General features: G+C 36.9%; 1 long non-coding RNA gene across 7 annotated transcripts in view; it reads left to right on the forward strand.

Moving 5' to 3' along the window:
* Positions 1 to 23,273, forward strand: part of LOC116235935 (uncharacterized) — a 352,161-nt gene that overhangs the window by 102,670 nt on the left and 226,218 nt on the right. For all 7 annotated transcript variants that reach the window (XR_016468421.1, XR_016468418.1, XR_016468417.1 and 4 more), the window contains exon 2: positions 20,773 to 20,840. This is a non-coding gene — a long non-coding RNA (uncharacterized LOC116235935). The remainder of the gene's footprint in view (positions 1 to 20,772; positions 20,841 to 23,273) is intronic.

The raw sequence follows: 23,273 nt of genomic DNA on the forward strand, positions 1-23,273 counted from the left end.
ACCAGACCCAGCTCCGACCCCTGAGGAACACCACTAGTTACAGGTCTCCAACCAGATTCTGCACTGCCAACGATGACCCTCTGTGCTTTGCCAGTCAGCCAGTTCTCAACCCACCTCACTGTCCACTCATCTATCCCACACTTCCTCAGCTTTGTTATAAGGATGTCATGGGAAACAGTATCAAATGCCTTGCTGAAATCAAGGTAGACTACATTCACTGCTCTCCCCCCATCCACCCAGCCAGTGACAACATCATAGAAGGCCACCAGGTTGGTCAAGCACAACCTCCCCCTGGTGAACCCATGCTGACTACTCCTGTTAACCTCCTTTTCTTCCAGTTGTCTGGAGATGGCATCCAGCATAAGCTGTTCCATCACCTTTCCAGGGACAGAGGTGAGGCTGACTGGCCTGTAATTACCTGGATCTTCCTTCTTGCCCTTTTTGAAGACCGGAGTGACATTGGCCAACCTCCAGTCCTCAGGTACCTCCCCCATTCTCCAAGACCTCTCGAAGATGACAGCGGTTCAGCAGTCACCTCTGCTAGCTCCCTCAGCACCCATGGATGCATCCCATCGGGTCCTGTGGTTTTATGAACATTGGTGTTGCCTACGCGCTCTCAGACTGCCCCTTCCCTGACTAAAGGGAAGTCTTCCGTTCCCCAGACCCTCTCACTAACCTCCAGGGTCTGGGATTCTCGAGGGAGAGCTTTTTCACAGACAGAAGCAAAGAAGGCATTCAATATCTCAGCCTTCTCAGCATCCCCTGTTACCAGAACACCCCCGTCACTTAGCAGGGGAGCCACTTTCTCCCTAGTCTTCCTTTTACTGTTAACATACTTTAAAAAAGTATTTTTTTATTACCCTTTATTATCTTTGCCAGATTCAATTCCAGGTGGGCTTTAGCCTTCCTCGTCTCACCCCTGCAGGCCCTGATAGTGTTTCTATATTCCTCCCAAGTGGTCATACCCTTTTCCCACATTTCACGGACCACCTTCTTTCCTTTGAGTTTGTGCACAAGCTGCTTGCTCATCCATTCAGGTCACCTGCCACCCTTTCCTGATTTCTTGCTCACAGGGACGCACTGATCCTGAGCTTGGAAGAAGAGCTGTTTAAATGCCGACCAGCTCTCACAGGCCCCCTTACCTTCTAACACACCCGCGGGATAGCTCCAAGTAGGTCCTGGAAGATATCAAAGTTGGCTCTCCTGAAGTCCAGGGTAGCAATCCTACTTTTCACTTTGTTTCTCCCACTCAAGATCTTGAACTCCACCATGGTCACGACTGCCCAAGCTGCCCCTGACCTTTTCTTCCTTGACAGGGAAGATACGCTTACTTTGCAAATATAAATAAGAAACACTGAGATGAAAGCACTAATTTCATAGAATCATAAGATTGGGAACAACCTATAAGATCATCTAGTCCAACCATCTTCTCATTACCACTGCTACCACAAACTAAACTGTATCTCGCAGCTCCTCATCCAGATGCCTCTTGAACACTGCCAGGGACGGCAACTCCACCACCTCCCTGGGCAGCCATTCCAGTGCCTGACCACTCTCTGAGAGAAAAAGTTTTTCCTCATGTCCAACCTAAACCTCCTCTGCTACAACTTGCAGCCATTTCCCTAGGTCCTGTTTGTTGCCTGGGGGAAGAGGCCAAACCCCTCTTCACCACAACCTCCCTTTGGGAAGTTGTAGAGTGCAATGAGGTCTCCCCTGAGCCTGCTCTGCTCCAGACTAATCAATCCCAGCTCCCTCAGCTGCTCCTCATAAGACTTGTGCTCCAGACCCCTCACCAGTTTTGCTGCCCTTCTCTGGACACGTTCCAGGGCCTCAGTGTCTTTTTTGTAGTGAGGGGCCTGAAACTGAACACAGTACTCGAGGTGTAGCCTCACCAGTGCTGAGTACAGGAGGATGATCACCTCCCTGCTCCTGCTGGCCACACTATTTCTAATGCAGGCCAGGATGCTGTTGGCCCTCTTGGCTACCTGGGCACACTGTCGGCTCATGTTCAGAAATGTTCGTGTTCATTTCTACCTGAAGATGTCTGATAGGTTCTGAAAAATACTAATGAGACTTTGGAAGAAATAGAGGAAGTTTTCATGCAAAGGATAATTGCATAAAAGTCAGTTTTAAATCTAGTCTCTAAAAGAGTTTCTTAATACTGGGGCAAGTGATAAAGAAAAACCCTGATAGTTAGCTTGAAATGCTTTTCATTGATTCTGAAACAGCATTGGTGCTCTTTCTGAATTACTAAATTGCTAGCAATTTGTCTCCAACTATGTCAAAAGAAAGATCGTGTCTGTGGCATTGTATTAAAAAAAAAAAATAGATTCCATCATCTTTTGTCAATTCCTCCTGAAAATAAGTGCATGCTTGTCTTAGAGTGTTTGTCAGGAACCTGCTGCACTGTGGTCCAGAGTCAATATTTTTTTGTTTGCTGCCTTGGCTGGTAAATGCTAACTGTCATGATTGTGATAATCACAACTTGAAAGCTGGCAAATGTACTTCCTACAACTACCCTACTAGCCCTTGGTGGATTAAATAAATGAGAAAAATCCATCAAAAGTAAAATCTAATAGGTATCCTCAGTGTGAGCCTGGCTTAGGGAAAAACAGAGTTGTTCCTCCTGTTAAGAGTAGAAAAATGGTGTTTTCTACCTGTAGGTAAGGATAATTCCCAGTGTAAATGGGGTGTTTGTGGGGAAATTAAATTTAATTTGTTTGGAGTGTGCGGCTTTTTGTGCCTCTAAAAGCAATTTTAGTCATTGGATTTGTCTGCCTTGCAAAAGAATGACAATTCTTTTTTCCATCCTCTGTTTTCTAGTTGAAGGAGCCCTAAAACTAATAGCTTCTGGCGCTGCTTTTCAGACTTGAGCTTCCTGTTAGACAGACATTCTCTTAGCCAAGTTGTTATTTTCGTGTATTTAGCGTTGATTGCATAAATCTATCATAAGCTTATTGCTAGTTCATGTGAAAAGAATCTGGAAAATATGCGTTTCCTTACTTAGAACTGTGAACTTGATGTATTCTCTAGTGGCTTCTTAGAGCCAGTGAATTTTTAGTGCTTACGCAGTACAGTTATGTCATTGACTAAGAAAGAGTGAAAAGTTAAATAGCTGCTTAACAAGGACTTTGTTTCAATTCAGTTGAGTCTAATGCAGCATTACATAAAAACTGAATTCCTGAATTCTCCCACAGTTTCTAGAAGCATCAGAACAGCTTGATTCAAGCTGTGAAGAAGTTCGCTACTGTGCTCAATATAGGCCTCATTGACAAGAACTTGTCTAGTGCTTCACCTTTAGGCTGTCTGTAAGTCTTTCATATTCTTTCTGTGTAACATCTCTATGATCCACCCTAACCTATCAATCCACATAAGTGATACTGTGTCAGGACCCCATCATTTTATAAATCCATGTTTCTGCCTCTGACAAATTGATGCCTTGCTGCTCATTTCTGTCTGGATTGTTGCGGCAAGGATGACTTCTTGAACTTGTCGTTTTTGTCCACATCATCTACTATTCAAATTTCAGTTTCTCAGCATTAATAGCTTTGTATATAAGCCACGAGTTGTGCAGTATTGCTAGAAGTCTTTGCATACTTGGAAAGTCATAACTCTTTTCTAAGCTGAGCATTAAATTAAATTCCTTTCTTGTAAGTTGGGAAAAATGCTGCAAAGTTGTTCCTGTATGTTCTTTAACAATTACAGGCTATGAGTTGGTAACATTTGGACTTTGACCTGGTGTACTGACACTATCAAATTGGCCATGAGAGATTTTTATTTTTTTTCTTTGTATTCCTCTATCAATATGGTTATAATGCCTGAAGTCTTCTGCATATGGCCATGGGTTATGACATGCATTCAAGGCAACAACTCCCCTTTTGTTTTGCTTTTCTGCAGTTCTCACTTAGCAAGGTCATGATCTCCTACTTGGAATTCTTCAGGGCTATTGTAAGGCAATACATTATGAACAAAAAATAAATGAAGTGACCAAGATTTAACGCCTGTATATTTGCAAAAGTATTTTGAGATCCATATGTAAAAGTATTATGAGACCCAAGACAATTCTGGCCCTGAAGGTTTTTCTGTGGTTAAACCATGGAGTTTTGATTGTAGAGTTGTATGAAAATGAAAACAACTTATTCCCTTCCGCACAGTTCCCCAGTAGCAGGATGTCCTCCTTACTGTTGGATAGTACTATTAAATTATTTGGAATGGCAGCCAGTTTTCCTAGTTTTGATGGCTAGCTGGTTGCCCAGTGACCACTAACTGAGGCTTTGAAGGAGGGTTTTGTACTCAACGTGAGTTTGTTCTTACTTTGTCTTTCATTGACTTGAACAGTGATGAATGAAGTTAGAAACTGATAATTTGATAATGATAATGCAGTGAACTTTTCATTCTAATGGAATAATCCAGGTAAATGGGCTTCACATCTTTGCAAGGTCAAACTTAGCCTGGTATATACCAGAATCATGTAATCACTTCAGATAAAGAACAGATAACTGTAGCGTTACTTCCTGTATTTTTGCAAGTCTCTTAGCCTAAAATGCTCATATTCTACTAGTAGAGCCATTTTGTAAGAAAACACAGCCAGGCCGTTAGCTGATACAAATTCTGTAAAACTACTGCGCTGTTGCGAAATATCAATTTGTGACGGCTAAAATATTTTAGGTTTTGATATGGAAACTGAAGGGTAGTTCTCGGCACGAAAACGACAGGAGGATGCCTTGGTTGGATGCCTTGGTTAGTCTCTAGGTGGTGCTCTTCTCACTAGAGAGATTTCAGCCTTCCGAAGCTACAGCTGTTACGCTGCATTTTACTTTTAATGTTTTTGAACCTATCAATTTTGTTGGCAACATTAGATTATGTTGCTTCTCATCTTTGCTTTTCCATATGAGGGAGAATGAAGCAATATATGCTGTAGTTCTGAAACAGATAGTTTGGCTGCAGCAAGTTTTTACAATTACTTTAGCAAGTCTTATTTTGGGGCAGGAATTAGGTATTCAGAGATTTCAAGTAGTATGTATTACACATAATAGATTTCTACAACAAGTATCTAAAATCTGATACTTTTATATGGTAATCGTGGCAATTTTAGACAGCTGACATTCAACAAGGAGTAAAAAAAAAAAAAAAGCTCCTCTACTATTTTCAGGGCTGGAGAAAGTATTAGGATTCCCATAAGCTCAAATAAATCCATTCCTTGTATTGCTGTTTATTTCTGCTATTTTTCAAACTCGGTACTCAATTGGGTACACACTGTAAGGAGTGTATTTTAAAGCAATAATGGAAATGAAATGGAAATGAGTGTGCATATATAAAAGCAGAAAAAAAAAAAAGCATGGGAAACATTAAAGTATTTGGTGCATTATTCCTTCCACCAACTCTTATCTCAAGGCTTTTAGAGGAGATGGGATGTGCACTGGGAGGAATCAGTATGTATAAATGCAGGCTTTCATTGAGCTGTGTATTTTAATCTACTGAATAAGTGTATTTTGTGCCACATGATTTCTTATTTTTTTGATGAATGTAGCAAAAATATTAGAAACAGTTGATTCTTGAAAAGTATTAAGAAAACAATTTTGTGACTAGAAGTCATTTTATGCTTGTATTTGGTGATTCCTCCTTATTTACTAGGAAGGACTATATGCATGCCAGAAAATAGACATCTAATGAATGTCTTTAAAAGACTGAGGGTGATGCAGTGTTGTGCTGGATGTGTAGTGCTGTCAGGAATCCTACATGCTGTGTGATGTGTATGTCTGTATGGAGCCAAAGAACAACAATGCTGTGAAATCTGTTTGCAATTCTGTATATTGCAGTTTTGAACGACTCTGTATGTCAAGAGGAAACCTTTATTTTTTTTTGAGAGCCTCATATTCCCAAGCTTCTTTTGAATCCAGTATTTGTGCAGAAGTCTTTGAGTGATAAATAGAAACTATTTATATTTATTTATTTATATAAACAATTTAGAAATTTGAGTCAACATAGTATTAAGTTTACGTTGCTTCTTAGAATCACTTCTAGACTGAAGAATTACATACTTGATCTTCAGATGATACAAAAACAGCTAATGATTAAGATTACAGTGTAAGTATATCTGTTGTCTGTTGTTCTACTGAATAAAAGGAGAACTAATATTTCTAAGCGATATCAGTGTATTTCTTTTTGAAAGATCTATAGCATAAAGATTAGCTTTTAGATGTGTTAATAGTTGTCATTTAGCTTCTATAAAAACATGTTTGAGAAATCGAAGCTTTCACTCAATGCTGTTTGACTACTGAGGCTTAAACTGTATGATTTAGGACAATTACTACTGTTGCCATTTAAAAGATCTTAGGTGAGATGCTCCTTTGTTAGAGTGATGGTAAAATAAATGAAGTTTACGGTGAACTATCCCCCTTGTTTTGTAATGAAAGTTCATATTTGGTAAAGGATCTATGACATCAAAGTCTTTTTCTCAGAAAACAATCTTTTCTCCTGTCCTTTTAAGGACAGTACTAATCAGAAAATCAGTGAGGTTGCAAGGGACCTTTTGGCGATAGCCTATTCCACCTTCCTGGCTCAGGCAGGTCAGCTGAAACAGACTGCCCACCCATCTGGTAGGGTTTTGAGCACCTTCTCAGATGGAGACTTTACAGTCTTGCTGGAACTTGTCAATTTGTTCAGTCTGTGAATACAACTCATTTTGTAGCTAATGTCAAAAAATGTGTTTAAAAAAGGTATAAAATTAATCTTAAAATGTTCTAGAAGCCTCCTAAAATGACTTCAGAGAACATTCTCCCAAGTGAGAATAACAACAAGGATCAGAAGAGTGTTTGGTTGTAACCTACATATGAGAATCTTTTTGATACGGTTGCTTGTTTACATTGAAGTGCCATGGGGATAAAATTTTGGATATTCTTGGGTAGCTTTATTGAGCTGAATGGTGAACACTGGTTCCTACCTTGTGTCTGGTGCAGCTGGTTTGAATACTCCATTCATGGAGCTGCAGTTGATTTTGGAGATGTGATTATCCAGACCAGATGAAATGTTTCTTCATACTGGTCACGTCAGAGAGGATTTTTAGTAATGCATTTTTGAAATAGACTTTCCTATGAAAAATGTCTTGCATACTATTGCGAAACATGTAAATATTTAAATAAATAGAAGAGAGAGAGAGGACATCAGTAGGTTGCTTTGAAAGTAACACCTCCTATTTATTTCTATGGAAATTACAACCTACACAAAGTGCAATAACTCTATTGGATAGAGCAAAATCTCATAACAAAATGTTCTACTTCAATGTATCCACCACCATTAGCTGTGCATTATTACCAGTGATGAACAAGAGCCTGCATGCTGTGCTCATAAAAATCTGCACCAGCAGAGGTGACACACTGCTGCTGTCACCACTGCTGAAATGTACCACCCAATGCCTCACTGTCCTCACATCCACTCTTATTTTCCATAAACATTCAGCGTCACTGAACGTCAGTGGGTGCTATTTTTCCACATAGAGGAATTCAGTGACACACCTTTGCTTCATCTCCGCTTCCATGCCAGAAACCATTTTGTCAGGTTGCCCCTCTGCTGCCATCTCTCACATGGCACCAAAATGAAATACTGGTGGGAAGGTTCAGCCTCTGCCGCCGTACTACCAACATCCACCTCTGACACCATGGGCTGACATCATAAAATAGGAGGCATTACTTTTGGAACAGCCCATGTGTAACGAGGCTTGGGCCCATAGGTTCTGGGCCTAAGAGGTTGAACCCAATCAGGCTCAAGTGAAGTAGCTTGAGATATGGAGAAGTAAGAAAAGAAAAGTAGCAGGCATCCCTGAAGGGCAAACTCTGGTTTATTTTTCATTCTTCTTTGGCACATAGCAGATTTATGTATAACATCCATTATCTATTTAGCTCTTCCACCAGCCAGCTATATGGGGCTCCATGCAATTTAACAAAGCAATCCATTATGTTCACCAGAGAACAGAAAATTTGTATGAAGGCTAGTAGCTTCAAGGAGTTCATCCATTGTTTTCAGTAGTTTGCTTAGCTGTTTGTATGTTAAGCACAACCTATAGCAGATCAGTGTAATAGACAAAGATGTTTAATGCATCTTAATTTACACTATATGTTGATTAGTGAATATTAAAACACATTGATGCAGGAACTTGGCTTATCATCATACTGGCTTTTAAGCTACTATTCAATTACAATTTATCTAATGGAAATAACTTAAGGTTACTAAATAGTTGTAGATGTAATTTTACTATGATTTCTTTCTAAGCAAATCCAGAAGAATAATCCAGTAAATCATTTCAGGATTAACTTATGTTTTGTGCTTTGAACAAATAAAAGATGAATTAAATTCAAAAGAACCTTGATGAAGCCTAAAGTGAATTGTATGAAGTCCACACTGTCCAAACTGTAAGTTTCAGCTTCATTGCTCTTTACAAAAGTCTGACTTTAAAGGAGAAAGTAGTACTTTATTTTTCTTTCTAATATTTATAAGTTGTGGCAAAGAGTCAACACATACATGCACATATCATTTGTTTTCAGACTATAAAATGACCTGATCCAGTAAATACTCAACCAGGTGTAATGTACCAAAAAATTATTCCATTTTACCAACTTAAAAATGTGTAGGAGATTTAATTCCAGGAAGATATAAAGTTAGTAGGGCAGAGAAGCTATACAAACTGGAAGAAATTAAGGTGTAGAGACTGAAGGCATTAAAATGTCCACAGAAGTGAAAGATTGTACAAAAATATAAATGGTATTTTTAAGGTAGCAGAAATACTTCTTGCTGCTTCTTTTTTTCTCCCTTTACCTTGTGGTGGCATTCATCACCACTTTTCCCCCAACACCTGCTTATGGGCCCACTTCCCAGATCACTTCTGCAATAGGCACCAGCTCCCAGACCTTCAGAGCTTCCTATCTGTGTCCCAGTACCACATATTGCTTTCCTTTCCCACATCGCAGCACTGACTGTTCTGCTAAAAGCTGTGCTGTTTTGCAGCTGCCTGAAGTAAAATAATATCCGAATATTATCTGAGGAGAAACTTATTTTCTGCAAAAACAAAAACAAAATCAAGTAGTGAGAACTGAACATACTGGTATTTCACTGTATCTGTATTTTTAAAAAAAGTTCCCAAAACAGAGGGATTTTTATTCATAAAAATAATAAATTTTCTTTTGAAAAGAATTCATGCTTCTTATCCTGGAAATACTCTTTAATTAACCGTCAGGTTGAATTTTACACAACTCTCTCTATAGGAGAAGGATCAGAAAAAGGAATGGATTACTTGCTTTCTCACTGTTTGTTACCTGATGTCTCCTCAAGGTAGGGATTTCATGATTTTCTTGTTATTATTCAAGTAAATAAGTAATTCCAACATATTTTTAGCAGGAATTTACAAGATTCAAGTTGAATCTCAAGTTTTAAACAATATTGTATATTTGGAATGTGGGTAAAAATAGTTCTCAGGCAGGTGAGATGGCTATAGAGCTAAATTTGAATATTTGCATGTAATGATACCTGCTCGTGTGAACATAAGTACTCATAAATTTAGACCATATAACAGTAATAATGTGAAGGTCTGTTGTGAAATCGCGTGAATTGTTGAGGAAAAATAAAACTGACTTAAAAGAATTTTTATTTCTTTCTGTAAGTTAAGCTTAGGAAAACTAATATTGTCCATGTTAGTTCATTCATGTCTCTTTTAGTTTATTTCAGGCTTCAATATCAGTTGTGCAAGTTTCTGCTTTTGATAAATTGTTGTCCATTACATTTCTGAAGGCTTTTAATAGCATTTATGTGTTGAAGGTTGGATAATACCTGGCTAAAAACACAGAAGATTCTTGATGGACTATATTTGCCTTTAGTAATAACTTTTGAAAGAGAAAACGATTGTACTTTACAACTGGAAGGGAGCTGGGTAATAGGGTGTTTATGTAAGCAGAATCCAGAGTCTTATTAGGTTTAAGTAGATTCAACAAATGTTTAATGGCAGATGATGTTTTTCTGCTTTTTTATTTTGGCTCAGGTCCATAATGCTATTTTTCTCAAGATGCTGAATAGTACCCCTGAGCACACTGTGAATGGCGAGTTGAGTTCTTGCCATTTGTACTGAACACACCACTGTATAGAATGCATAACGATAAAGGCTGTTGTCCTCCCATGTGTCTAGAACAAATATTTGTTTTAATCTCTTCCTCAGCTTCCTGAGCTGCATACATTTCTAGTAAATATTTTGTCACTACAGCACTCCTGGAAGGTTCCTGATAGAAAATGTTAAGAAGCTAATTCACACATCTCTTACTGAACTTTGACATACCTAATTTCAAACTCCAGCATCACAGAATTTCATTTCATTATTTTTAATTGCTCAGAATTAATGAATATTTAGCTCCTCGTACGCAAGAAAGAGCATTGCTAGTAATTAAGATGCAGTAAGTTATCTGATTTGATTTTGCTTCCACATATACTTGATAACTTGCCTAAAAGTAATTGACTACTATACTACTGTTGTATTTCCTAATTTCATTTTGAAGAGATAAGCAGTTTGGAAATGGATGACATGTAAACTGCCTCTCATGTTTGATAGGAATGTGCAGGTTTTCACATTCTGTTTGATAGTGTGTGTTAGCTCCAGGGACAAATACGAAAGAATGAGTTTTAAAAACAGAAAAAGTAAAAATATACATACGGGGAGAGGAGAGCAAGTTTGAGACCACCTTATGAGACGGAATGTACAAGCCTATGGGGCCAGATGGCGTGCATCCCAGGGTATTGAAGGAACTGACTGGCTTATGTGGTTGCCAAGCCGCTCTCCACTGTATTTGAAAAGTCAGTCCCTGGTGACTGGAAATAAGGAAACATCGTTCTCAATTTTTAAGAAATGTAGAAAGGAAGGCCCGGGGAATTATAGGCTGGTGGTCCTCATGTCTATGCCTGGGAAGATCATGCAGTAGATGCTGAAAAAGGATGTTAAGGTATGTGAGGGATAAGCAGGCAGTCTGAGACAGCCAGAAGGGCTTTGCCGAGGGCAGATTGCGCTTCACCAATCTGGTGGCCTTCTGTGATGGAATGATGGCATTGGTGAACAAAGGAAGGGCAATTGATGTCATACTTGTGCAGGGCTTTTGACGTGGTTCTGCACCAGCAATCTCTTCATTGGATTTGAATCATGCTTCCCAACCAACATGGTGAAAGTCTTTGAGAATATTCTCATGCATGTTAATAGTGAGGGCAGTCTGGAGTAGATGCTATAGCTGGAAACAGACATTGTTATGAAAATTTAGACAAAATATGGGAGAAAAGTAATGAATAACAAACAGTACCATCAGTATCAAACAAAGTAAAATGCATGCTTGCCTGCACTTGTAATAATTTGTCCTTTCAGGAATACTAAATTTTATCAGGTAAATTTTCATTGTTATCTGCCAAATAACAGTGACTGTTTGTTTAATTCTCTGGAAAGTTGTTTCTGCTCTGCACAGAAAAATTTAGAGGATACAGCACTTTGCCAGTTTGGAGTGTGCTGAATTCTATTTGATTATATGAGTATCTGGAAACATCTGTACTAGACATGTATATACAGTGTGGCTCATTTCCTCTTCAAAACAACAGATTAGAAATTACTGAATAGAATCAATTCAGAGTAAAAAAAAAAAAAATGTGAACTGAAGTTTTTTGAATTTAATGATTTCCTTAATGCTACAGCATATTAGGACAGGCTAGAAAAAGTATAATCAAGCTTCAGAAGTTCTGCTTATTGAAGCCAAGCCTTTGTGTATTTCTAGATGAATTGTAAAGTGTTTTATATAGCCATGTAGGAAGAACAACTCAAATCTCTCACTAAAAAATATTGTAAGTTATTACATACTGTACTGACTGAACTATACTTTGTAAGTAACACTTCCCAAAGAATCACCGTTGTTGTGAAAAATATGTTGAATTTCGAGTATCAGAAGTAGCAGATTGTAGTGTGATATGTAAACAAATTGTGTGTATCTGCTTTTGGTTCCTATGCAGTGGTTAGCTGTATTACGTATTACTATGCATAATTAATTATACATATAATTAAACTCGTTAAACTACAGACTGCTATTCTGTCAGTAGAGGACTGTTTTTATCACATATGCTGGTTTTTCACTATGATGAGGCAAGGATCTTATTGATACATGCAGAGGATCTGTTTTGATGTAAATATATCCGAGATATCTGTATGTTTATCTCAAAGCATTATCTTAGGATCTACCTTTGCTCTCATGTTGTCATGAAGTAACCACCCAATTCCTAAACTGGCAAATGATTACGTAGAATTATTTGTGTTTTTAAATGCAATTATTAACTGAACTCAAGCAAAATCATGAAGTTATGTGGCCAGTTATCTTGCCATTAACTACTACATATCATAGGCCTATTTTGGGAGAAGCTACAGGTTTAGATCATGGAGGAAGACATCTAATATGAAAAACAATCAAACAATAATAATGACAAAGAAAACAGTAGTAAAATATTCAACATCAAACAAAGCAAGGACAAGTAAATCTTGGTACACCACATTTTGAAACAGCATTATTTCCGTCCAGATAAAATTTTCTAGAGTATCTTTTCTCCTTTTCTCTTTTTTCCAGTCATGTTTCATTGTACCTTTATATAGCCCTCTCAAGTGTTCACTCCTTGGTTTGTCATCATACTTGTCTCTTAATAGTCAGCATGTCTTCTGACTGGTGAAGTTTCTATTCCAAACTGCTCTGTGGTGTTCACCACATTCTACCATGTGATAACTGCTGTTCTCTTGCTGCTGTCTTTGTTTAGAGTCCCCGGAATATCTGGGGAATATCACTGATTGCAGGTGAAGATCCCATCAGATACTACCTCTAATCTTGAGAACTTGCCATTTGACAAACAAGTTGTATGAGGAGTTAAGTGAGTGCTGTCTTAGAAATATTTCCTCTTCTTTGGCCAATTCCATCAAGTCCCTGTTAATATGCAGCAATGTGTCTTGAAGGAGAGCCAGTAAAGACCTGAAAGGCCTGGCAAAGTGCTTACTATTCATTTATTTAAGAAATAAGTAAACAAGTGTTGTCTTTGAGTTATACATTCAGCAAATACTTTTCCACTGAAAAGAAACATACAACTCACTGTGATGTTTCTCAGATACGTTGGCCATATGTATGTTGTTTTTTTCCTGTGTAGAGGGTCATTGGATAGTACGCATTGTATCACTGTGTAAATTAAAAAAAAAAAAATTACAAGAAAGTCATATTATATTGTTCTCTTATTTTGACCTTTTAAGTGCTAGACGATGAGTAATAGCAAACAGCTTTTAGGAAAGGATCTGAAGACCCCTCCAAACCTCAAGAAATGATTTCCTGGGAGTTACATTGTACTCAATCTGCTCTTTGATAGATCAGTCAAAGCTAAGCCAATGCTGATTGGTGCTCTGTGTTCAAAGGGAAGATGAGGTTTTATCTGGATCACTTTTATTCATGTTTAAAGAGGAGAGGATGGATTGGTTAATCACAGCTATTGATATAATTTTATATAATAGTAATTATAAATATAATAATTATATATGATAATTATAATTTTAAATTTACTGTTGAAGTGTTAGTAGATCTTGGCTTACAGAAGGTATGTCTGTGCCATAGATTTTATGGTAACCTGGTGAAAGAAAGATGAGATGAAACATAATGAATCGTGTATATATAATAAGCATCTGATTAACTGGAAATTCACACCTTAACTGATGCATTATGTTTATGTGTCTATGTGTTTGTGTTCATCTGATGCACTGCTTGCTGCCTGAGTCATCCACTTGTCTTAAATATGTTTTAAACTCCTTTAATGATCTAGGGACACTTGTGTTATGATGAAATTCCTTCCACATGGGAAAGCAAATTCAAGTACCCTAGAGTGATTAAAGAAAGGAATCTCTTGAGCTTATTTAGACCAACTTTTATCTGACTGAACGTCAGTAAGACCCTGTGTCTATATTAATCCTCTTATCAATTTCTGAAAGCATTGTATTGATTGCTGATTGAAACCTATTGAAGCAATTTCAAAAGCTCATGGAAAATATCATGGACTTGACCATAACTTAAATTGACCATAAAATACATTATTTAGATGTATTCTCTTGCCTGATATTGCAATTCTCTTCTTCTGGATGTCTTTATTTATTTATTTATTAATATTTAAACTGTGAAGGCAGGTTTGTTTTACGCAGTGCCATTTATTTTCATCTAAATGATTGTACTGTTGTAATGACTTGTTAAAATGCACAGGGCATTCTCACTAAATTGATACTGCTGATCACAACCTGTTGATTTCCTCTTAAAAAGATTGCTTTTAATGTATACTCTTTAATTAGGTCCACTAAAATTCTTTACTTCTTTTAAATGCCCCTTTTTTTTTCTTCTAAATTGTCAACTTATTCCCTCTTTTAACAGCAGATTGTTTTTCTCCTTTCCATCAGTCAAGTTTGATTTGGTAGAAACAGTCTGTGCAGTTCATGGAATGCTGAGAAAGACTTAATCTTCAGGAGAAAAAAGAAAGGGAAAAATAAATCATAAGATTACAATTATGTGATTCCTATGTTAAAAAAAAAAAAAAAGTACTTAAAATGTATTTCAGTGAGGACTTTTATTTTTGTACCAATCTCACCTTCCTACTTGTTACCCCATTGTTTGCTTGCTTTTCTCACAGTGTTCCCTTTGGTGTGTGTTTCAGCTCCTTGCCTTAGTTCAGAGCTGCTTTGTGAGAAAGTTATTTGATGTACAGTTTTCTAAGGACTTGAAAAATATGAGATTTAGGGTATGGTTTATGTAAAGAAATAGGCATGTTAGCTAGAAGACATGCAACTCACAATTGTTTCATAACCAATAACAAAGTTTTATATTCAGTATTGAAATTGTTCAGAAAGAGTCAGAGGAGTCTATGTGCTTCAGTATAACGCTGTTGGATCTTATGTGATTAAAATGACTAAATAGGTAGCTAGTAATCATATGGAAGCTTATAAAAATCTGAGATCTGGAGATTCAGTCAAAGTCTGAATATGTGTAGGCAGATAGCTTCCACCATTTCTCGTTTACTTAGTGTGCTTCTCTCAGGAAAAAAATATGATTTGCAGTGCTTTAAATTTTTTTCTGCATGTTATCCTCTGGGATTGGCTTGTTTATGTTTTGTTTTGTTTTTTTTCCAAAAGGCTTTAGCTCTCTCAGAGTTGTGTAGCTGAACTAAGTTCAGAAAAGGCTCACTGCCTTGTTTTGATTTCTTCTGGGGTTTCAATGAGCGCATCTATTGCTTTTGTTAAGGATTTTCTGTTGGACTATAAAAAGTTAGAGCGAATTAGAGGAAGAAACACAAACTGTCACCACTATTGCATTTTTCCCACTGAATTCAGAAGGAAACAAATAAACTTTCTCTTTACTAAGCTCTCTACTTGTCTGCATAGTAAATTGCATAAGAATCTGATAAACTTTCATTCCAATCTATTGAAGTAAACAGAAGGAATTTCACTGATTTATATGGGATTTGAATCAGGTACTTAAAGCTGGTGTTAAGAGAAAAAAAGACAATTGCTAGATGCTTTGTGAAATTGTATAAACAGCTCAAGTGAATTTATTTTCTGCTAGAGTGAATTTATTTTCTGCAGAATTTAGTTACTTGTTGCTGTGGGGCCAGGGATAAGATTTTCTTCTCCTTTTGATTGTTCATCTGAATTACTGCAATAGCACTGTTACATTTCAATGAAAATAGATAGGAGATCTTACTTTCAGAGTGATCTGTGTACGTAGAATTTCAGAACCTTTAAGGTTGGTAGTGATGTTTTGGTTTCATCTAGTTGTACTTCATGCTTACAGAGGGGTCAGCTAAAGTAGGTAGTTGAACTATTCACTGAGACTGATTTTGAACATCTCCAACACTGGAGACTCCAAGACCTCTGTGCAACCAATTGTAGTGTTTAACTACTACTACAGTTGATACAGAAAAGAAAAAAAGATTGTCTCCCCTTTATTTCGGTTTAAATGCAATTTCCTGTGTTTAAGTTTGAGCATTTGCTTCTTGCCCTTTCACTGTGCAACACTGAGAAGACTGATTCTGTAGTCTTTGCTCCTTCTTTCACATATATACACACATTGAGAAGCTCCTCCTAAAACTTTTTGTTTAAAAGTAAACAGCATTCTCATTTCTCTCTTCTTTGTGTTTTGAGCCAACTTTCTGGATTTTATTAATGTTTACCCTGTTTGATGTTGGAGTAACGTTTGGTCATGGCGGCTTTGATGGTCAAAGCCCATCACTGACAGTGGTCTTTGATTAAAAAATATGGAATTGATTCTCTTTTACTTTCCCAAGCTCTGTGTCTAAGCAAAGAATGATTCATGCCCAGCCACTGGCTTCTTTGCATCTGTGGCTTCAAATATGTTTTCAGTTTACTGTCTTAATGTTCCAGACCTTTTCTACATGTTCTGGTACCCATGATCAGTGGGTAATAAACACGCAGCTCCTTTAGAAATCATTTTAGTGACAGTTTACTCGTGTGGACAAAACTCTTTCAAAATGAATCCTCCAGTGGGAACTGAAACTCCCATGCAAACTATTACATGTTGTTCTCCACATTGGCCTTACCAGAACATTTGTCTCGAGTAGAGGAAGCGTGGCATTTTGGTATTTCTTGGAGGACCAAGGAGTGTAGTAGTTGTATACATGTAGGCATGCATTAAAGTATGTATAGAAGTAACTAGTGTAGTCATAGAAAAAATAATATATTCCACTGAAGGAAAAATTCTACCTTCCTTTATCCTGAGAAAAAAAAAAAAAAAAATATATATATATATATATATATATATATAAAATAGAATATCTAAAAGCAAAAACAACGAACCTCACACAGTAGTTTACAACAATTATCAGTATACTTCATCCCTCTGGCCTTAAGAATTAAAAAAAAAAAAAGCTTTTATTTTGGAAAAATAAAAAATATACACAGTGAGCATGGAACAGTCTGCTTTTGGTCTGTGCCTCTGACCTAGCATGTATGTTAATTATTGATGCATTGCAAATGACTTCTTTTTAATTCCTAATCAGTTTTAAGCAGTCCTTAGAAAAGTTGTTGAAATCAAATAAGAAATAAACAGCTTTTTGCAATTAATGTGAAATGGATATACCGTGAGGATGGATTTAGGCTACAGATAATTCACTGTTCTACCAATGTTTGTTATGCTTTTTTAAAATAATGATGTTTAATGATCTACCATTTCATTTGTTAAACTCATTCTTTTGTTAAACATAGTGATTTTTTCAGGATGGAAATCTTGGCTTTAATAAGAGTAGATGAGACTGGATCTGGTATTTGGAACTGTATTCTGCCTCAGACAGTGCTCCTGTCAGCAAGCTTGTTCTGCACCCACTGTCTTTTTTTTCCCTTATGTTAGAAATTTGTATATTGAGTAGTATCACCAGGGCCTTTGACAGCATTGCAAAATTAGATGTTGATCTTGTACGTTTCTGCTGTGGCATTAGTGAGATGCGATAGTAGCAATGATGAAGCTGGCAGCTGAAAACCACCTCATTGAAGACAGATTAAAATCGTGAGTCCTTCCTTCAGAAATGTTTCCACTGGAGCTATTGGAAAATTTGATCTTAAATCCAAAAACGGAAAGAAAAAAAAAATTCCTGTTTACAAGAGAGCCGTGTCCGTATCTGTGCGAGGTGTTTGTACTTTATTTATCACCTAGACAGGAGGCTCTAGTTGAAAGCTCTACTCAAAGGAATACAAGTAAAACTGCTGCCCAATAATTTTTCTTTATTTACCATGCAGTCACAGTGCCAGGCAGTATTTATGTGGTGGTTATACTTTCAGACCCGTGTTAAAAGTGGAAGAGATTTCATTTAATGTTTTTTTTCAGAACTAACAACTAGCAACAGCAGAAGCGAAGTTATTTTTTTTCCAATTTAACTAAAGGTTATTATTTTAACGATGGGAATAATATTTCAAACTGTGCCTTGAGAGATGATGTGAAGTACTGGCTTTTTCTTATTGGGATAAAGAAAGAGAGAAGCTGTTCTCCTTTCCCCAGCTGGCTAGCTATGTGACAGTGACTCTTAAGCTTTGCTCACCTTCGGCAAGGTCATGTCAATACCAGAAAAGTAGGTGTTGCAGTTGTTTGTGATTCTGAGCACAGTAGGAGGATTGCTACTATGTGCAGAATACTGCTCCACTGAAAGAGATTGCGATGAGCTCAGGGACTACACTGGAATAAGGTGAACGTGCACTGCAGTTCATGACGTCTTACTACAGAGCAGTATTACAGGTCTTTGTTTATTTTTGCCTTTGTTACGTACCTATGTGTGTTTGAGTGAGTTGCATGATGCAGCATCTCTTTTAGATGGGATTTGCAGGGAAGTGTACATACACAAGAGTTCGTGTGGGAGCAGAATGCTTAAGAGGGAATTCTACTAATGATGAATTTTATATTAAATTCAGTGGCTCATCAGCCATGAAACAAACAAACATGCATATCAGAACTCATCTGGTAAATGTGTTAGAATTCATTAATAAGCACTGAAGTTTCTGGATGAAGAAATGTCAATGAAAAAGATTGATTTGTGTGGTATATGCTTTGGTTTCTTTCCTTCTTGAATGATATGCTACTTGCAGATAGGGGACTGGGCTTAAGGTTTTCAAAATTCAAGTGTTAGTTTTAAAAATAAAAATACATATTCAATTTTCAGCAAAAAGAATCTTGTTCTGGAGTGGGATATGTTTTTGGTATGGGTTTTTTGTTAGTTTTTTTGTTTTGTTTTGGAATAAAATATGTATGGGAAAGCTGTAGAACAAAGAAGAAAGGCCTTTTGTGTGTGTGTAAAATCTATGTGCATGAGGAAGATATAATAAGGAGGCTGTTCGTAATGCAATAATTGTTTGCTGGGAGGTTGAAAAATAAAGCAAGGCAAGAATTAAAAGAAACAAGCTCCAGATGTTTTGAAGCCCCATTCTTTGAACTGGATTTCATATTTTCTGTATTCAGTCCAGACAACATTCAAAAAGAAAATCTCCCTGGGGAATCTGTACAGCTAAAATAACATGGGTTTCTGCTAGTTTGGCTCTGCCTACTATTTTTCTACTGTATTAGTAGACATTGGTGGGGTAGCTGAAGAAATAGCTCTGCCTGTCTGACTTGGTTCACGTTAAAGCTATCAATAAACATGGTGCTTTTTATTAGGTGTACAAATGTTCTATGCAACTTAGTGCTCGTGGCTGTGAAGAGTTCTTTAGTTTCAGAAGTAGCTATAAACAAATATTTCTGAATAATGATTTTTAAAATATTTTTAAGTGCCTGAAGAGATATTTTCGTTCAGTCTATTTAGAGCACTGGCTGAGCATGTACAGGCAGAATGACCATACTTATTCATTCCTGCAACTTGAATATCTCATACATTCTATTATTCTAAATTTTCCTCCACTTCAAAAGAGTTGTTCCTTGAGTTTCAGTATTGGACAAATTGTGATTTAATTGTATAGTGTGTTAGCATAATATACATGATAACTTGTATATGACATCATGTAGATTCTTACTGATAGAACAATTTTTTTGAGGTACTCTGGCACCCAAACAATGAAGGAATCTCAGTCATGTAAACCAGTTTTTTCAGATGCACATATTTATTGCGAATTTATAGAATTAAGATATATATGTACTCAATTTACACATGTACTTTTCATTCTATTCTAGTACTAAGGGGAGAAGGATTTTTTTCAGCAAAAATTTAAAAAGGTATCCGAATATGATGTTGGGAAGCAAGTTTTGCCTGCAAATGCCTTTTCCTCAATTTTGGTGGTAGCCAAATCTGTGCCCATATTGAGTCATGTACTAATAGTTAAATTAGTTAGCCCATCACCACTATACAAGTGAAGAGGATTTGTTTCTTGTCTACCCTCCTGAGTTTCAGCAGTTTGTAGCATCAGTTGTCCTTCTATAACAGTTGGCCATATTTTCCCCCATTGAACAGTTAAACTGTTTAGTAGATGACTCTGAGCTTTATGTGGCCCTAAGTCCAATTGTAACAAGGAATTTTGTTGTGAACAAAGCTACTTTGTTTTCCCCCAGATTTGTTTGTGTGGATTTTTTTTTTTAAGCTGACTGGATCTGAGTTGTTCAAAAGTGTTAGGTATAAATAATTTTCTATCTGTTTTTAATGTTAGAGAAGTTGTGCGTATCTGCAGAGGTTAATGAGAGAACTAGAGTACACAGAAGGTGGAGCACATAGAGAATGGCCTTTGATGAATTCAGGGTGTCTCTCTTCATCTATGCAAAGATGAAAATGCCCTTGTCTGTATATATGAAGTAATTAAAAACTTGTTAGTTGCGTCAAAATATATTTAGTGATGTAGCAAAGAATAATTGTGTGACTATAATGTGTACAGCTTGATCAACATGTTAATTTTAATTGCTTTCCCTCTCTGGTAATGGAAACTGTTTGCTCAAGAGCAAAACATATTATTTTGATGTTAGTTTGACTTGACTGTGAGAAGTCAGATTGTGTCTGGATGCAGTGCTGTATGCTACCAAAAAAATCCCTTAACGCCTTAGTTGGTTGCTATTTCAATGAATATCTTTGTTTTTGCTCTTTTACAATAGATACATATTCTTCGCATCGAAACTCATATGGTGAAAGTATGTCCTTATGGGCTGGTGTATAATGCCCCAAGGTTAAGAAGTATGCCAAAAAAGTAATGCAGTCAGACTCACTGTCGTGTTTATTTCTAACCCTCAGGTAAAACTTTCAGTTTGAAGCACAAGATGAGCAATGTGCTGCTGAGCTCCTCCTTTCAGACCTTTCTGGTAAGCAGCTTACATGTGTGCAAAGAATAGATTTGATACAGACTGTTTACATCTGCTTGTAAGAGCTCAATGTGGAGAGATGAAATTGCAGTACAAAGAGTTGTTGAGATAGAGTACGTGATCACCAAAATGAGGAAAAACATGACCTTAAGGTTTTGAATGTTACAACCATATTTTGTGCTTATTGTTCTAATCAGTATTAAAGTCTGAATGAATCAGTGTGATTCACTCAGTGCATTCTTCCTGTTTGAGATTCTCTTCTTGATACTTAAACACTCCTTTTGATAAAATTATTTTTAATTTCTGTTCAAGATGTACTTCAGAAGACCTTATAGATTAGGATTGTGATGTTTCATAATGTTATGTTTAAAATGTTCAGTAGACTAGATAAGGATCAGTATTCTGTATCAGCAGCTACAGAAATGGAACATTTCTAGATAACATTGCTTTAAATTAGGATGGGTACTGTGCATGCCATTTCCAAAATGTAACGTTTCCCTACGTAGGGTAAACTCTTTCCAAAAAATGACTTTGTTTCTTTGACTTTTTGTATGCGGAACTTTTTGTGTGCAGAACAACTGACATTTCATTTCTCTGTTGGCTGGATTAATTACTTTCAAAATGGACCATGCTTCTGATTTCCACAACATCAGTCAGTTCCTGCCAAATTAATTTTCTGTTTGTCAATGGTCCATTAACTACAATATAAAGCTTCTGTCCCCCAGGCAAAAATGCAAGCAGCATATATCCTCTTGGTTTTTTGTGTTGGAACAAGCAAATAGACAGTAAATATATCTACCATCAGGTTGAATCCAGGCGGTTCTCCAGTTTCTCTAAATAATCAACAGACGGAAAGTGCTTAACTTGCTTCAGCTGGCATTCTTAATGCTCACATTTAAAACAGCAACAAGCACATCCTATATTGCACAGAACAAAATGTCGTCGCTGTCATATTGCAGGCCCCTTGCCTGTAATGAAAGTCTTAATTCCTAAAATTCAAGTAAGCTCAGGTGAAACAATCTACTAACTTCTTAAGGCACCTCTTGCAAAATAACTGAAACTCCTTGGAGCTTAAGTCTCATTATTGTTGAGATATTGACGTTTTAAATCATTTAACATTTTTTTTGAAATTCTAAATTTTCGCTTTCAGTGACAACATCTTCCTCAGCTTTTGCCTGCTCATTGGCCAATACACAGCATGGGCTGCATTGATTTATACAGCTATTGGCATAAATATTTCTGAGTGGGGCAAATGAAATGACCTCTTCATATTTCCAAACCTCTTTTTTTTTAATTCTTGCAGTTTATTTTACTAATGTTTGCATCTGCTATGATAAGGCATGAACATGCCTAGCACTGGAGTGCTAAGCTCAGCAGCAGCAGGAATTTTGAAGATCTGCAATGTATCTTTCTTAAGAGAGGCCAACGCTGCTTTGTTCTATACTTTCATGCCATTTATTTTATTTGATGCTGTGAATAAAACTGATTGAAACAGCATGGAACTGCACTCTTCTAGCCCAAGCACAGGTAGTAGTTTCCTGGAAATATTTCTGCTTCATAAGCTGACCCTGCCTGCTGAGATGAAAACACAGGAAATGTGTGGTAGGCAACGTCATTGCAGTGAAAATGTGGGTTGTAATTTATTTTTTCCCCAAGACTAAAAATATGATCATTTCTTTGAGGAAAAATGTTCTAATATTTTAGAACACCATCATAGCAATATTGTAGTACCAACCGGTGGAGATGGTGACACAATGTAGCTTGCACTGTTCAACAGAATTGTCAGAAATTTGCACCATTGCTTAAAAGCGAAAGCTTTATTGGGTTTGCTTTTCTGGACCAAACACACCTGAAATTCTAGGGGAGGTGCTACAGAAATGCTATGTAATTTTTTTATTGGTCACACGTGCAGAATGTAAAAGCAATAAAGTTCAAATCCAAATTCCCTGCATGTTCACAGAAATGTGATGTCCTTTAGGGGTGTTAGGTGGTAAAATCAGCTCATGGATCATACAACCAGCTGGTGTCACAACCATGGGCAATGTCCACAGGCACTCTGTGTTGGCCTGTCCAGGTCATAAAACAAAATGTTCATTTGCCTTAGAGGATATGTCACGCTTCTCAGTTTTTCTATTGGCTTCTCAGTCTCCTGTTCCGGACTACATCCCTTTTTGTGGTCATCAGTATGGCCCATTTCTCTCATTACATCACTGATGAGAAGAGCACTTGATAGTCATGTGGTTTTTACTCTGTAAAGTTCTACAACCTTCTGCTGTATTTAATTATTATTTAAACTAAAGCCACTTTGATCATGGATGGGAGAAATAAAAAAAAAAAAGGGGGAGGTCTTAATTATGTCAAGACTTGGAAATCCTAGGGGTAGTTTTAAAGTGTTTGTGGATGACTGCAGATACATTAAAAATGGGAAATAAA

This window comes from Phasianus colchicus, chromosome 7 (genome assembly GCF_987193195.1).
Source record: "Phasianus colchicus chromosome 7, bPhaCol1.hap1.1, whole genome shotgun sequence".
NCBI lineage: Eukaryota > Metazoa > Chordata > Aves > Galliformes > Phasianidae > Phasianus > Phasianus colchicus.